At 43.0% G+C, this 6,000-nt stretch overlaps 1 protein-coding gene across 20 annotated transcripts in view; it reads left to right on the top strand.

Moving 5' to 3' along the window:
- The first annotated feature begins 3,789 nt into the window (after positions 1–3,789).
- Positions 3,790–6,000, top strand: part of MPDZ (multiple PDZ domain crumbs cell polarity complex component) — a 94,479-nt gene continuing 92,268 nt past the window's right edge. For 12 of the 20 annotated variants that reach the window (XM_063180667.1, XM_063180659.1, XM_063180664.1 and 9 more), the window contains exon 1: positions 3,913–3,971. The gene's annotated coding sequence lies outside the window, so the exon portion shown is untranslated. Of the gene's footprint in view, positions 3,816–3,911; positions 3,972–4,692; positions 4,711–4,743; positions 4,762–6,000 lie in introns of those variants that run through there. The other 8 variants (XM_063180672.1, XM_063180670.1, XM_063180671.1 and 5 more) reach the window with 5 other exon arrangements.

The following is a 6,000-nucleotide window of genomic DNA, read 5'->3' as shown; positions in this document are numbered from 1 at the left end:
CAACTTATTCTACTCTTAAGAGCTCCATGAAAAAAGATGGTGATCCATCCTTGTTTGGATAAAGACAAAATGCATAACCACATACTTAATATATTTAGATTAGCAGCTATAAGTTAGGATCATAGTTACCTTTGATCTCAGATTGGTTTTCTTTACAGCTTAATTCCACTTAATGCAATGGATTACTCTTGCTTTATAGAGCCAGGAATAAAATTTGATCTATAATAAATTATTACCATTCTCTAAAAAGAAAAATGGTAATTAGTGTTTTTTAACTTGAAATTTAAGCAAATGCTGTAATGAAAAGTATAATATTGTGTCTATGTATGCATATATACATATGAATATACATTAAGAAAATTATCCTGTAATATTGAAGAGTAAGGCTATAAAAGAGAGGTACATACAATTTTTAATCAAGGTAGTACTTATGAAAAGTGTTTATTGGTCCCTTTTCAGGTTCATTTCTAAGTTCAGGGATGGAATACTTCAAGCATAGATAAAAAAATTATAAATATTCCTGAGTCCTTCCTCTCAGGGTACTTCTAGGTCCCTAAAATATTTATTCTACCCATTCTGCAGTGGAGCATGCAATAACAATGCCCATACAAAATATGATACACACAGTGATGAAACTAAACAATTATTGTTATGAACACTTTTTTTTAGGGAATAAATAGTTCTGTGTCATAAATGTAACCAAATGTGTTTCATAGGCAAAATCTTCTCAAAGTGAAGTTAGTACTTGTGACTCAGAGCAGAATCAGACTCTTATTTCATTGGCTAGATCCTGTTCCCATTACTATTTTAAAAGGCTGCATCCCCAACAGCATCCTAATGAATGATTTAATGGACACATAGCCTTGTTTCTGGTGACCCTGTTATATCTGTAAAGACTTCTTTTTTCAGTTTACTTCTCCTTCATGTTTTCCAAAAAATCTAAGCAGTGAATCATTAATATAAATATTTTATGTATTTAAGTAAATCAGCAAGGCAGGCATCTCATCCAATATTGATTTGACCATGACTATATTATAAATTGACCTGAGAAATGAAATATATCAGAATATTAATATTAGAGAACATAAAATGAGGGTTTCTTAGATCCCCTTCATCTTCTCCTTAAGTTCTTTCTGACAGAATATTTTTGTAGTCATAGTAATCTTTTGAGGAAGGCTTATGATATAAAAAATTGATTGCAATTTTTATTTACAATCACTTGAAAACCATGTGTAGACAAATCAACTATTTGTAGCTTGTTAAAACATTTAGCCTTGAAATACAAAGTAGATTCTCTCTTCTCACATTTGAAGGATCCCACAAGATTATAGAACACCAATGGCCACACTCCTTACAGTAAAAAAGCATTGACATAATTTAAAACATTGTGTGTCATTGTACCTGATGTAACCCACACTAACAAAATCATTGATACGTTGTGACACTCTTTTTCTAGGGGGAGCTGGAGAGGTCCTATTTTATAACAAAAGGAAGAAATAATTAAATATGAACGGTGGATGTCTTTCAAATTAACTTTCTAAAGCTGGTAGCAAATATATCCATGAGACCAGTTGTGTACTCTGAACCCTAAGAATTTACTTTGCTATTTGCTAGAACTGTGCCTGCATGGCTCTTCATCAGTGTCATCAGCTACTGTGTGCAAGAGGGCATTAGATTACTGTGATGCCAATTCCCATTACAGTTTCATGTTTATTGTATGTACAGTTGTATGTTTACTGAAAGGGCTCAGTTTCTCTGTACAGCTGGGTTGGCATAAATATACTCATGCAAATATTTTTAATACAGGCAAGGCCTAATGGAGCACAATGCTCTGAACTTCACTATCATCTACTTAATATATACTCCAAGGATTTGACAAAATCTGAATAGAATTTAAAATGTATGTCTACTTTAGAAAAGCAGTCTGTATGTTAAAAAATTTTCTGAAAGGTATATCCCATACAAAGCCAAATTGCACTGGGAAGAATTATTACACAAGTGATGCTGTTGTACAACATGAGTACTGCTGCACTTTTGACCATTTTTTTGTCCAAATAAACTTAATAGAATCACGGCATTTTGTTTTAGTCATATCCCATAGTTAAATCCTGAGCAACAGGAAAAATAACAATAACATTCTCATCTTGTACTTATCTAATCAACTGTGGCTTATTCATTGCACAATGATACATGGAAACAAAGTGTAACTTATCTTTTAAATTTTATTCTGGATTTAAGAAAGGCTCATGTAACACACAAAGTTGGTGGGACAGTTTCAGAGCATTCAATGTCCTAGCTATAGCAGAGCCTCTGTTTTTGATTAAAAAAGCAATATGCTTTTAGCACATGCCAGACTGAACAATGGAACCTGTGAATAAAATCTTGAAAAGTACTTTTCTTAGTTAAAAAGTGGAAGAATTATTGTTAAAAATATATATTATATAATATAAATATATATAACATAAATACGTATAACATAATATAAATATGTATATTTGAGTATTCAGCAGAGGAAAAGGCAGTTAATATTTGGAGTTTTTCAATCCACCAGCTGTAATAAGAGCAAGCAAGAGAAATATTCCTTAGTGATTCAATCTTTTTTCAGAATTTAGTTTTCCAAATAAAATAATAAAAATAAAAACAACCAAAGCATACAATGTACAAAGACCTGTGTTTCTTAAAGTTAACATGTAAAGTGGTCTGCATAAGAAAGTGTTGGTACTGGGATTGCATTTATTGATACTATTGAAAATAGATAGGGCAGTACTCCATTCTAGCTTCATAACATTAGGTTTCTTTAAAATTTTTGTATGAGCAAAAAAAAAAAAAAAACCAAAAAAAACCCAAACCACCAAACACTCAAAGAAGCCCATCAACCAAACACCACCACCACCCCTCAGCCACAAACTACTGGAACTTATGATGACACTTAAGGTTAACCTCTGTTTGGAAAAAGAACCAAACCACGCCAGAAGGCAAGAAGCAGATAAAAGCTCATGGAGCCTCTGCAGAGGCAGAGAAGCAGCCAACATGCCCAGTGGAGCAGCCGTTGTCCATCTGCAGGGGCTTTACCTCAGTTGAGCTGCCTGAGAGCATTGACACCAAAAAATAGTCTTATGTAAAGGAATAGGGGAAACCAGGACCCTGATAATATTAGTAGAAGCAATGTCAACAAATACCAAAATAATACCACCTTCAGCTGAGCTTATGTTTTTGGGTATTTTGTGGTTGCTGCAAACATCTCTACATTATGTCCTTCAGTCTTAGACATATATATGTGAAACACATAGCATCTTCCTTACTTCTAGTTAACACAATAACCAGCTGCTGCATTGAGGGAAAAGTCATCCCTTTATAAATTCTAAGACTTTATAAATCATTTTGTCTAACTTTATCATGTGTTGCTTGGTGATCTTGGTTGTTTTGTTTTTTTCAACATTTCCAAACATTTCCCATTTTCCTCCGTTCCAGGCCAGGCTCATCTTGTTGCACCAGAAGGGGTACGGCGGTGGCTGGGCTGGCAGCAAGCGGGGCCAGGCCCGGCCGCAGGCGGCACCGCACCGCTGGAGAGAGGCAGGGGCCAGCCTGCCGCCTTCACTTCGCAGGCGAACCGGAGAGCTAAGCCGGACGAGCCCGGCCTCTCGGTGTCATCCCGGCACGGCGTGCGCCCCGGCAGCCGCGGGGAAACCCACTCGGCGGGAAGGGCCGCGAGGCCACAGGCCGGCAGGGACGGGACCGGGCACCCCGAGCGTGCCCCGCTATCCCCCGGATACCCCCGCCCACCGTCGCTGCGGGCGGCCGCCCAGCCCGCCCCGGTGAGACCCGCGGGCGGGGGCTGCCGGATTAGGTTTCAGGCCGCCGGGGCGTGCCCGAGCGCGCTGCCCCCGCGGCGAGGCTCGCTCGGCGCCGCTACTCGGGGGCGGGGAGGGCGGAAAGCCGGGCCGGGCGGCGGGGCCCACCGAGCCGCTGGGGTAAGCAGGGTGCTGCTGGGCCGGGTGGCGCGGAGCGGGGCGAGCCCGTCCGAGTCGTCCCGCGGGGATGCGGGCCGGGAAGGGCGGGGAGGGTCCGCCGCGTCGCTGGAGTTCGAGCTACCATTTAAAACGCGTTTGCCTCTCGAAGTTTTATTATTGTTCATTTGATCCGAAGGGTTTTGCCGGGGGGGGGGTGGGGTGGGGGGGGCTGGAGGAGGAGAGAGGCCGTGGAGCCGCGGGCCGGGGAGCTGAGCCTGTTGCTGTGTCCCGGCACATCCCCTCTTCCTCCGCCTCAGCCGACCGCGGGCGGCGGGAGCGGCTGTGGGGGCCGGGCTGGGCCGGGGCTCTGGCTTGCGGCGGGCGGGCGGTTCGCGGGCTCTGGCGGCCTGGCGGGGCGTCGTCCTCACGTAAACAAAAGCCGAACCTCCCCTGACATCTGCAGGGAGCCCTGCTGCCCATTCACGCATTCTTTATTTATCCCCCGCGGGCATTTCGTGACGGGAGGCGGTCTCCTCATCTGCCTCCGCTGCCACCGACCTTGCTAGCGGCCGCGGCCCGCGGCCGGCACTTGTGGGCGGCGGCGTTGGCTCTCGCTCGCAGCCGGAGCCGGACCGGAGGCCCCGGCGACGCTGGCCGTGTCCTCGGGCTCCAGGCGGGGCGGTGGCCGCGGTTCTTCGGGACCTGTTGCCGTGCGGGTGTCGGCGCTGCCCGCAGGTCGGACCCCGCCAGCAGCTCCCCGGTAACAGCTTTGGCTGGGTGGAAACGGAGATGTGCTCTCGGATGAGTCTGGGTGCGCAAAGGAAAGGGATGGTTCGTGTTTCGTGTTCCCCCTTGCTGCCAGCACCTCCCTGTGTTACTGGAAAGAGTATTAGGAGGAAAGAAAGAAAAAGAAAAACTCACAAAGCCGACCTTTTGAACTCCGTGTACAGCATTTAAGAGGTTTGATTTGCCGTTTGGCAGAAAAACGTTGGTTATAATTTTTTTTCCTTTTTCTTGATTTTCCTTTTGATTTTATAAACACTGCATCGTCCAGCTATATTTTTGTGTCCTAATACGTGTAGAAGATTTTTTTTTTTAATTAAAACTGCTGGATAGGAAACGTCCTTACTGGCTTTGGTCCCTGAAAGGGTGTTGGGAGTCTGTCGCAGTAGGAAAGCAGAGATTTACTGAGATAAAGAGGAAGGGTCTGAATTCTGCAGTTGCGGAACTTGTATTGTGTGATGCCCTGTGGTTTCCGTATCACTTCTGCGTTTCCCAAGGAAACAGCAACTCCTAGGTAGGGAGGAATAAACTGGAAAAGGGGAAAGTGGTAAAATACTTTTTGGGAGTGTTACTTGATGCTTCTGTGGAAATTGAAAGTAGTTGTAACACTAGAAGAAAAGAATGCAAGTGGAAAATAACTAAGGACATACCCACCTTAACAAGCAGCATTATTAGACAGAGAACATAATTTAGAAAAAAAAAATTATCAATTTTTAGTTGCCGATTTTTATGTCTCCTATCTTGTTAACAGTAACATGCATGTAACATTTACTGATTAGCTGTGGTGTTTCTAATGGTTTCCTTAGTGCTTTGAAGAGGCTTTCACTAGGAACTGGATACATTCTCCCCCCTTCATGTGGAAGTGCACTAGGAAAGTTAGATAGCTGTCAGCACTACGGAAAGAGAGCTGCACTAGGTAGATACTAATGGATCTTTTCATTCTGTCTGGCCCTGGTGGGGCCCTGGTCTGTGAATTCTCCAGGCAAGAATGCCTTACATCTTCTCAGTCATGCAGATAGCTGTAGATGGTTTTGTTTTAACAAGTAGCACTTAATTCAGCATATTGAGAACTATTGTAAAGACCTTTTAAATCTCTGCTCCATGTTTCCAACACAAAAAAAAAAAATTAAAATTTTGTGAAGCGCATCCAGTACCCTTTCTAATTGGCTTTATATTTGAGCATCCTGGTTAAGCAGTTTTGGTTAGTATAATGCCATGCTGGGAGAATACTGTATTATTGTTGATAAGGACAGTCTTCTTTCACTGC

The sequence above is a fragment of the Melospiza melodia genome, chromosome Z (genome assembly GCF_035770615.1).
Source record: "Melospiza melodia melodia isolate bMelMel2 chromosome Z, bMelMel2.pri, whole genome shotgun sequence".
Lineage (NCBI taxonomy): Eukaryota > Metazoa > Chordata > Aves > Passeriformes > Passerellidae > Melospiza > Melospiza melodia.
The sequence above is the reverse complement of the archived record's forward strand: the minus strand, read 5'-3'. Positions and strand labels throughout refer to the sequence as shown.